Here is a 12,139-nt window from a genome sequence, read left to right on the forward strand (position 1 = left end):
CCTCCCCTGGGTGAAAATGCGCTTTCGCGTGTACACATCACTTGCTCGTCCAGTCGCATCAGGTCGCCGGCAGAACCAACCCTCGAGCACTCCTGGGAAAAATGCACCAGAGAGGAAACCAAACTGAAACGAAAAAGAAACCGGAGCGAGAAAAATCCTGGTATGTACCGGTTGTTGTAACAACAGAGCACAAACTTGGCAAAATATTCAAATGTAATTTGTAAAATTCACCTGTCAAATAATGTGCCCCCAAAACGAGCGATACAGTGCAGGCTAAGGGGGATTGGGGTAGCTGAGGAACTAAAAATCTCGGCAACAAACTTTCCCTTCTTTCGCTTGCTTGCACCAGCTTCCTTCGTACTATCAGTCTTATCCTTAGCCACGTTAACAACACTGCGGTAGGAACGATTTTTGGATGTCGAACCGGTGTATTAGGTTGATGATAAGAGCTGTTCGTGATTTTATTTTCCTTCATTCCTTTTTGCCTCTCCGTTGTTAGCTTGTAGCTTCACTGTTGTAGCTTCAAGAGCAAAAGAGCTAGTGGGAGAAGTTGAGAGAGGAAAAATTGCATCAAGAAAAGTTAAAGCGTCGAGCAAAGTACAATACTAACGATAAAGTACAAATCCGACAACTGTTGACGATTGTCAAACGATCGAAGTTAGGGTGGCGGTTAGGTAAACCGAAGAAAGGATAACCAACGCTCACTAACTAAACCTTACACCCTGGATAAAGTGTGTGTGTGTGTGTGTGTGTGTGTGTGTGTGTGTGTGTGTGTGTGTGTGTGTGTGTGTGTGTGTAAAGCAAGCAAGTGGGGAGAGAAACATAAAACAAGTTTTAATGAAATTTCTCAGTTTCGTCTGAAAAGTGATTGTGTAATACGAGGTACACCGAATGGACGCGCTCGGACGATGTAAGACAATCCAAAAGTTGATAAATTTTGTAAAACTTTCTCCTATAAAGGGTCATCTTTTCATTACAGGTTCGAGGAATATTTTGTATTTGTCTTTTCTAGCGTGTCTAACATACACCTGTTTCCATCTACGTTCGAATCTCGTGCCGTTTGCATCGAATCGCAAACCGCCTGCTTCGAATCGCATGCCACTACGATCGAATGCGTGCAACCATGGTTGAATCGCGTACCAGTACGGTCGAATCGCGTTCCACTATGGTTGAATCATATGCCACTACGATCGAATCGTGTGCCGCTACGATTGGATTTCTGAAAGCAAGAGCATAGTAAACTGTTTGTTTACGTTTGAAAGCTGTTTCTTTCTTCGCCGACGGTATTTAGCTAGTAAAATACTAATAAAAAGGGATTCTCTGATTACAGATAAATCACGAATATTGGTTTAAACCAGGGGCCTCCAAACTTTTCAGCCCGCGGGCCGCATTGCTTCAAAAATCACCATGTTGAGGGCCATTTGATGTTACCTATAATTGATGAGTGAACGTTTAAATCTCATTTTTATAACAAAATACTAACGATACTTGAACGGATTCGTGTTACTAAAGCTTGATTTTTGTCTAAGAAATGTAAAAAAATACAATTTCTTTTGAAAAAGTCAAAATAACCTAATATTTATTCTAAATCTGGCAAAGTCATCGGGGCCGCATTTTAAGCACTTGAGGGCCGCATGCGGCCCGCGGGCCGTAGTTTGGAGACCCCTGGTTTAAACCATAGATTTTACCATCAACAACGAACACCGAATATTAGTTGAAAACATGGATTTTACCATCAACAAAGGACCATGGTTTGAACCAATATTCGTGATTTACCTATAATCAGAGAATTCCCTTTTATTAGTATTTTACAAACTAAATTCCGTCGGCGAAGAAAGAAACAGCTTTCAAACGTAAACAAACAGTTTACTATGCTCTTGCTTTCAGAAATCCAATCGTAGCGGCACACGATTCGATCGTAGTGGCATATGATTCAACCATAGTGGAACGCGATTCGACCGTACTGGCACGCGATTCAACCATGGTTGCACGCATTCGATCGTAGTGGCATGCGATCCGAAGCAGGCGGTTTGCGATTCGATGCAAATGGCACGAGATTCGAACGTAGATGGAAACAGGTGTATTTTATGATTAATTTTTATTCTTGCATTCTAGGACAATTAATCCCAGATATATTTTTATTGTCATTTAGGAACAGACGATTTGCGTTCTAGCTATCTGCTCTCGTACTCCTACTTGATCAAACTAATTAAAAATTACTAATTACTTTTAGCCGGTCTCGTAGTACAGTCGTCAGCTCGTACGACTTAACAACATGCCTGTCATGGGTTCAATCCCCAAATAGACCGCACCGCCATACGTAGGACTGATTATCCTGCTATGGGGGAGACTCAATTAGTCACTGAAAGCCAAGACCACAAGTGGGTACAGGCAGGCCTTGACCGACACCGATTGTTGAGCCATAGAAGAAGAAGAAGAAGAATTAGAAATTGTGAATCGCTAAAATTTTGTTGTTGCAAAAAATGAATAAATACATAATTCACATTACTAACATGAAATGCAGTCCGCGAAAGGATTTGCTGATTTTGAATTATTTTCCGCGTAATGACCTCTATCATCATGCCGGCTTTTACAGGATCTCTAGACTTAGCCCACCCAATAGTCACAGCCTTTGCTAGGAAGGGATTCAAGATTGGTATGTTTTAACATAACATTTTTTTAAGTATTTCGAGTTTTGATTTGTGATTCATTTCACTTATCACTAGTAATTAATATTAAATATATGTTTATGAAGATCCAAACTTTCCTAAACATTGTTGTCAGAACATTATTCTAGAGGCAGATGTATGTGCTGCTTACAGGTTTACTCTAATTAGTGCAACTGTAGTACTGAAGTCTGCTATAATTAAATAGCACATATGTCTAAGCGGTCATATATCTGAATCATATTTAGATTAATTACAAATAAGCGTTATAGGACGATAAAAATTAATATTGTATAACTCAGTATAACAATGCAGCATCCAAACTGAAAGTATGACAAAACATTTTAGAATATTTTTGGTTAAATTCCTAAACAAAACAAATTTTCAATCGCGCGCACTCTTGTTAATATAATTTGACTTCTGCGGATCTTAAGCTCTATAATTTGCATAATTTATATCTTCGGCAGTTTTATTAAATGAATGAGTTATCCTGATTATTTTGCTAAAAACTGGTGAAACTATTGATAAAACAGCTGGTTATCCAGTAGTTCAAATCCTGACAACAAAGCGAGAAAGATTGATTCTCTGTCGTAGGGAAAGATGGACACTGGACGGATTTTTTAAAATTTATTTTATTTCTGTTATCAATTGGTAAAAATCAATTGGGCTGAAGTAAGGATAACCGGAAGGCATAAACCATGAAGCATCTAGAGAAAGCATTGAAATAAGCGAGAAACGGAAGAAAATAGCAGCCATGCGTTATGCTAATACTCGCTCGACGCTAATGATCTCAAAAGATCATCCCAAAACTTGCTTTTGTGTTTAATTAACAAGCAGAAGCATGGATATGACATCCTTCAGGAATAGATAAAAGATTATATGGGTTTTAAAAAATCAGTGAGTTGAATTTTAACTTGGTGGGCATTACCAAGAAGCATCTATTTATTAACAAGCCCCGAAAGGCTGGAGGACTTGAATAATTTTCTAAAGGAAATGCTTAAACTTTTTTACCATAATCAGGGAAACGTTAGCTGTTTGTCATCGGGGGTTCAATAATGTCTTTGATTCTGCATTCTATGATATGTTATAAACCACGCGTATTATTCCTAAATTGACGGCAGAACGAACCGTCACTGCAAATGACTAACTAATGACTTTTTATGCACGTATCAGGAATGAATGTTAAAATTTAGTGAGGTAATGTTAAAATATAGTAGACTACTTCAATTTTCATCGTTTTGTATCGGTGTCAATCTTACCCTTCATAGTGATCATCTATCCTATATCAGGTGTCCGTCTTACCCGAACATACTAAGACTGCTCGAAAAAAAATGTTTTTAATTGATGACAAAAACATAAGATTTGATTGGATCTTTCACATACTTTCTGATAGAATATTAGTCTAAAATATCACCTGCACATTTTAATGGCCGCTGTATTCAAATATCTATAGATTTTTGACATTTATGTGTCCATCATTACAGGGGTTTTCATGTGATAGAACAAAACGAGCTACTATTATGACAAGGGTTGAAGATGATCCGCTTCAGATAAAAAAACAAAATTTTCATGTGCAAGACAACCGTCGCTGATGATAACATTAAACTAGTACAAAAAGGGTTTGATCCTCACTAGGAGGATGCATTCTACAATAGAACGTAAAATAATTATAAAAAATTATGTTATAAGTGAAATTTAACAGACAAATAGTTTGTACAGTGTGCTCCCGGAGTAGAATAATGTGAAGGATTTAAATTTTTTAGTTACTGAAGGTGCTGATGTAAATATTCACTAATATTTTTTAGACATATTCGTGATTCTTTGCTCACTGTGATGATTTGCGACACACTCAGAGTTCATTGACTCCAGAGAAAGATAAAGAAAATTATCAGATTAGTCCCAAATATCGTAAATTAAACATCTATGCTAAGAAACGACTATTGAACTTTCACGCAAACCAGATATTATAAGGTAAATGGTAAATGCACAATAACATATGCTCAGGTACTAGCCGAAGTACAAGACAGGCAATATAATCGAACCAGTGATCCTTAAAGATAATTTTGTTCACCCACTGTGCACGAGATTTTACCAACTGGGATAAAGATTTTTTGTACACCACCTTTGAATAGGGTTAAGCAAAGTAAAATACTATTATTCATTCTTACTTTGTCAATAACTAAGAGTAAAGAGTGTTTAAGTAAATCATCTATAAACATAAACAAACAACTCACGGTAACTTTAATCTTTAAACCCTGCAATATCTCTTTTCCTCAGCACCCTCCAATTTCATAGCTCATTGAATATACCAAGTGTTCGAAAATAGATAAACCTCCCATTTAATCCATTCATACGGTTGGCCACAACGGCAGTAAAAAGCTACCCTACTCGCACATTATATGCCGGAGGTGAGTTTGCACACGGGCGGCAACCGGGCGCAATTTACGTTCTCAAATTCCCATCTTTGTCATCGGTTCCTTTATTGCATCCCGTGCGCAGGTTGTCCCTGCATGTGCAGCGCATTGGATTGTGCAATGAATCTGTTGCAACAATGAACCCGCCGAAAGATTACCATGTACGATTTCATGTCATCGTCGTCGCTGGAATCCGCTCGAACCCGGTACCACCTAACCAGACGATGAATTTTCACCCCCGACGCGAACCGGTTCAAATGTCCGGTGCCTCGCATGATCACATTCAAAAAACCCTCGAGCCTGCGAATCGGGTACCAGAGTTTGACGTTTTAATATTCTGTCGTATTCCGTTCGAAAACCCACCGGTTACCGGACTGGCTTCCTCGGGGGCATTACAAATCGAAATCGAACCTAGCGATGTCGCCTGCCAAACAGCTCTCCTCCAAACAGCTGCCGCCCTACTAGCAGCTTCGTATCTTATCCACACCGAGTACTGAGAGCACCTTTTTCCCGGGCAAACGAACCCGGCGGAACCCTGCGCGTCATGTGAAACGTGAAACCCGGAGCGACTTACACACGGCCCACCATCTTGGCCGTAACAGATGAAACACAGTTTCCGATTCGAGTGTCATTCCGCTTCGATTACCCGCTGTGGCTGTCGAGAGCATGTTCCATCCATCTTCCAGCGGCCTCCAGTGGCAAACCGTCGGACCACTTCGAGCCCCACCGTCCTGGCGATGCGGCAGTGCGAGCGAGCGCGCCTGGGAAATCTACCGGCTGGGCTCTCGGTCTGGTGGTGCAATATCCATCCCATCGACCCATCTCCCAGAAGGGTTGCTTACAAATCGATTATCTTGAACGGATCGGTGCGGGATCAAGGGCTCCGATTATGTCCTTTGCGTTCATTTTGTCGGGAGGTTGGCGTGTGGGGCTTTTTTTTTCTTATTTGGTTTTTTACCCGCTGCATGCTGCTTGTTATATTCATCATTTTGCTCCAGGTGTTGTTCCTCCTAGTTGACACCCGAAGATGGGTAAAAAGCTAGAACAAGGAATAAAAGCACCCCACGTGCACAGCGTACAGCAGCGAAGATACCGACCGTGTGGAAGCGTGCCCACTCGGGTGGAACGAGTGAACGGCATTGATTGAACATCTCCCTTTCCGTGTGGCAGAACACGGACCTCTAGCTAGCTAAGCGGCACAAAGACATCATCCAGCCGATATGGGGAGGGGGGATGGGCTTGAAAATGGTGAAAAGTTGTTTCCCGTGGCCACGACTTTTTTTATGCTTGCACACGACTTTGCTTTTTCCGTTTTAGCGCACAGCCGGCAGGCTCACTTCTCTCGAATGGCATGCATATTTGGAATTCTTTCCACCATGTTCAGAGCCACCGCTGCACGTTCCGGCCTAGCCTGGGTCCGGGGATCTGTGACTGTCGCACGTCATTAAACAGCGATTCCATATATTTTAAGCTTAATGCTGAAATAATAATCAGGCGAGATAATTTATGTCATCATAAAATAACTATGTGTTGATGTTTATTTTTCCATTCCCCGCCTTCGAAGCGACTTTCTTCTTCTCGCCATTCTGCCCGGAACAACATTTTTCACGCCACCATATTTCGCATGTTGCGTCCCGTGCATTCCGCAACCCATACAGACACACGCAGACTCAACTACGTACGATGCACAATTACACAAGGATTCGGTAGCAGCACACACAAAAAAGCCCGTAAAAAGCTGCTGCCGTTAAGAGCGTGGCAATATTTTCGCTCGTTCACAGCACATCTGACAAATGGTGAATACCGAATAACAGCAGGACAGAACCGAGCACACCAACAACCGTCAAGCTTACGGGGAAAGTTGTGCGGAGGGAAAAAAAATCTTCACTCCACCAACGGACAACTAGAGTGAAACCCCAGCTGCAACCGCACCCGAATGCTGTTGCCCCGAAAGCCTGGCCGAGACTGCCAAAAACCACCGGAAAAGTGCCTGCTTTGTAAAATAGATTTTGCATTATGTTATAAACATTACGACATCAAGCAGCGCTTCTCGAACGGAGCATACACACACACACATAGACGCTCCCAGCATGCAACAACCAACGAAAGTTGCCCAAAAGCCTTGCCACAGCGAATGGGTTGAGTAGTGGTGCGATCCGAGGTGCCTCCGTTTGTCCGATGGAAAGAATCCCGGAGGCTGTAACCAGTGTGCCAGCACGCCGAACCGCCAGATGGTTCGGTGCCGTTTTTGTAGATGTGGCCATCTCAGTTCTTACTTTCAGTGGAACGGTTTGGGACACTTTTTTTGTTCTACTCCCAAATACTACAATGTTTCAATTTTTTTTTTTCCTCTCCGCAACTTTGCTCACTCTCCTCGAACATATTTTCTTTCTGGAGCATTAGTGTACGACCAACGGAACCAATGGAGCAGCAAAATTAAATGGTCCCGCGTTGGTTGGCAAACTAAAGCGTGAGGCCTAAGTGATGCCAGCTCCCGGGGGTAGGTGTTGGAGGTAATAGACAGTTATTTCATATTAGCAAGGTTTTTTTTTATATTTTGCTCAAACGAATTATTTACTGCGTTTAGTGTCTTCTACGCTTAATAAATGTTGAGGGATGATAATCAGTTCATATTTGAATTAATTTGCGAAAGCTTTTTGTAATATTAATTTACTCATTCTTCTTCTTTGGCTCAACAACCGTTGTCGGTCAAGGCCTGCCTGTACCCACTTGTGGGCTTGGCTTTCAGTGACTAATTGGTTCCCCCCATAGTAGGATAGTCAGTCCTACGTATGGCGGCACGGTCTATTTGGGGATTGAACCCATGACGGGCATGTTGTTAAGTCGTACGAGTTGACGACTGTACTATATAGACCGGCTCCTTACCTTAATTTACTCCTTACCGTGAACAAAAAAAGTAGAAAAAAGATCTTGAAGATTGATTGAAAGAAATAATTTACTAATAAAATCAAATTAACTGCTTAACCAAACGAATTTGGAAGCTGTATGGGTTTGACAGTATATTATACGCTCAGCCCTAACAGAACTGCTGCGCAGCAGATACCTTTAATTTGGTTTTGTACAGCGGTTCTACGTCACTTTCGTTTGCCAGCGGAACGTAATGAGCTTCTAGCGATAAGTCATTGTATCCCTATAAAAGAGATAAAATGCTAGACATGCTCAAGCATATTTGGCTATCCATATTTGTTAAAATCTAAATATGGGACTAAAAATCGTTGTTTGCCGATGCCGTAATAGAGTAAACAAGACATTAAATAATTTGGCATCGACAATGACAATGGTAATACTGCTATGAATAAATAAGTAAGTGATCGATTAGTGATTTATGGCAGACATAGATTGACTCTGCAGTTATATAGCAAAATAAGAGAGGGAGATAGAGATACAGAGATTGAGAGAGATATAGAGAGAGAGAGAATGAAAATGAAAGAGAGAAAAGAAAAGTTTCTACGATTGCATGCATTGAACAGCGAATGGATGATTTTGTTTTATGTCTATCCTTTTTTGATGTCATGAAAGATATTTATCTATCTAAGAAATATATCTTTATTTGTCATAGCTTTTTAGCAACGTGCTCGGAACTCGGGTGGGATTATCTGAGACATGATACTGGTGCTTCAATTGAACCTTCAAATCTTCTATCTCTATCGCTAAAAAAGCTAATATGCCCTGCGATACAATCGTCAACTCGTACGATCTTATGGGTTCTTATGAACCGTTACCCTCATATACAGGACTGCGTATCCTGCTTCGGGTAAATAAATTCACTGTAAGGCCAAACCCATAAGTATTACTGGAATGCCAAAACCTAGAACACAATAGCGAATATTAAGAGAGAAGAATCTATCAATGAAATACACTTTTCATTTCAATTTTCAGAACTAATTTTACCTAATTAGGCGAATCGATTGGGACCGTTTGAAGTTTTTGTTAAATACATTAAATTATTTAAGATTAAGGTAATCTGGAAAATTGCACCAAACCTACCAAACATATTCATGATTCGTCAGTCTCGCATGATGAGTCATGATTCGCCAGGATTACTTTTAGGGAACCGTAGTAGCTAGTTCCTTGTAAAATTTTATACATACTGCATACTAAAGACTATCAATCTATGGGGCCCCAGGCGACAGCCTAGTCCACTCTCGGTTTAATCCGCCACTGCTGCCGAGTGACCTTCTACGTGTTTATTATGTTATCTTCAGCTTCGAGTTCTTTTAGTAAAGCGATTCGAGTCCAAGCTGCGACCGCAATTGGACACCCCAGAAGACCAAAGCTAACCACGTGAATTTGAGCTGGATCGACTCCAAACGGGTCAGGGGGCAAGCAGCTCAAGACCACTACACTACTGAAACGTATTCCAACACCGCAGTACAGCGTCTCAATGCAAACCGGATCAGTGATATCGCATGCCATTTGTTTCAATAAGCCCATCAATTGGTTTCCCTTAGCGGCAACGTGCTCTAGCTGGTCGTGAAGCTAAGCTTTCCATCAAGGATCACTCCTATATCCCTGACATAGCTTTTGCGCTCGATGGTAGATCCATTTAACGCATAGTCATACACTAAGGGGTGTCGTTTTCTCGCAAACGTAACGACAACACACTCTCGACGTACAATTCAAGACCATTCAAAGAGCACCAGCACTGTAAAGTACTTAGAGTGGGTTGATGGCGGATGCCGCGTTGGTCTGACCGGTAGCGTCGCCCGCGTATAGTAGGTGGACATCAGGAGGAAGCATCCGAGCTACGTCATTTAGTAAAATGACGAACATCAGCAGTCCAAGGATACTCCCTTGCATCCCCAAAGAAGCAGCAATACGGCACGACGTATGGGATGTCATTTTTACGCGATATGAGCAACAGACAAGGTAGAAGCACATCCAGGCCAGCAGCTGCATGAGTAGTCGAAGCACCACAAACTTAGCGAGCAATAAACCGTGCAAGATACTGTCAAAGGCAGCTTCGATACCTGTGTACACCGCGTCGGTCTAGGAGCCAGCATCGATGGTCCTGTGGCGGAGGCTAACAAACTCAACCAGGTTGTTGATAGTTCAGACAGCTGCGAGAAGAGGTTCGTATACTAGCTAAGTAAGTAAGCCCCAGAGCGAACGATGATTTCAGTCTGTGAATATCGCAATTGCGGAAAGATTGTTGACATTATGCCTGTTAGAAAACCAAAGAAATTCCGTCGATTGTTGACAAAGTTCCATAGTATGAGAGAATTATGGCAAGAAAGGAGTGGAGGCCCCCCGGTTGGTGTCGACCGGGGGAGGGAGGGGGCATATTGTTGCATTAGGTTTTGAATCAAAGACACATTAATGGTTTGCTGGGGGGGGGGGTGCTCAGAATCCCTGTACTTGGCCTCTATAGTTTATGAGTCCCTTCATCCATGGGGCTCCTATCTAGCACAGAAGCTCTTGCTGAGACTACTGTACACACTGTTCTACTGATCACACTGATGCTGGAATTACCATACACGGAACCCCTACATTGACGGGGCCCCCCGCGGCCGCTCATTCCGCGCACCGTTAAATCCACCACTGCACCTACTGCATCGATATTCAAAATACGCAGCACTTTTGAGTCTGCGCAGGGTTCTTTCACTGCAGGGTAGTCCGCGGTTAGGTCGTTTAAGCGACGTGCACTCGGTCAGGCGTAAAGGAAACAATCGAAGACGTCAGCATATGCATAAATTATCGATAGTAGCCTGTTGAAGTCCGTCCTCGGGTAATCAAGGCAAAGTGTTGGCGCAGGAACGAATGAATCTACTCATGGTACCGGGTAGACCAACTCAAACGCGAAATGATAGGTTAATAACTGCAAAATGTTACTGTCAATGTCATAAAAAATCTGAATGAAACAAAATCCATGTCAGCGTCACATACTCTATTGTGATAATCAATGGTGATACTCAAAACGATTCGTATGACCAACGCATGCTTCGTGGTATTTTTGCGACCAACGCTTGGCCAGTCACTATGTCATGATTTTTTTTACTGTGATTAATTCTGCAAAATGTCACTGACATAGTCATGACAAATTTCCTCTGAAACAAAATAATGTCAGTGTCACGAGCTGACCAGATGATCAGAGGTGAGCCCCAACAGTTGTTGCAACCATCACTTGCTTGGTGACATTGTGTGCAACCAACTCTTGGTCAGTCGCGACATTTTCAGTCGGTGATCATCCCGATAGTCATGGGAGATATGCGGTGAGGGCGAGTGGTTCCTAGAAACAATTTGGGAATGGTTTCTCGCTCTGTTTGACCCGACAGACAATCAAAGCATTCAGAGCGAGAAAGAATGCCCATTTTGTTGCTTAGGACCACACGCAAAGCATATTCCAAGAATTTCGTGATTATCACCGACACAAAATGTCGTGACCAAGTAAGTGATCAAGAGTTGGGTTCTATACAAAATGTCACCAATTATGTGAGTGGTCGATCAACTGTTTGAGTCTCACCTCTGGTCATCTCAGTTGTGTACGTGATCTAATTTGAGCTTCATTTCAGTGATGAGTGTTGGTGACTGAAACAATGACATTTGGGAGCACAGCTAGAAAAAATCATGATTATGCTTGCGCCGGCATTAAGCTCTGCTTGTCAGTCAGAGTATCGCGTTGGACACAAGCATTCGCATGTCGTGTTTGGCATGTGATGACGCATTTTCATTGAGTATCAGCAATGGGCATCAAGGTACACTGGTGGACATAAACATAGGAACTTTTTTCTGTGACCGAAAAACATAGTTCTTGTCGGAAATATTTGGTAGCCCTGAAAAGGACTGTTTAAGTGGTTGTTGGGAGGTGGTGTTGCGGTGTTCCACAGAGCGGAAACATATTCTAACCGTCAATGTGTTGACCGTTATTCGCTATCACTTCCTCACAGCGTAGGGCCATATCGCCGATGAGGTTACGGCATTCGCTTCTGTCTATGCGTTTCCACATAGCCTTGCAGCGTCTCCATAGCGAATCGGCGGAACGTGCATGCTTGTTCTTAAGCTGACGCTTGAGAGTTGACCACAGATTCTCAATCGGGT

This window comes from Anopheles gambiae, chromosome 2 (genome assembly GCF_943734735.2).
Source record: "Anopheles gambiae chromosome 2, idAnoGambNW_F1_1, whole genome shotgun sequence".
In the NCBI taxonomy this organism is placed as follows: domain Eukaryota; kingdom Metazoa; phylum Arthropoda; class Insecta; order Diptera; family Culicidae; genus Anopheles; species Anopheles gambiae.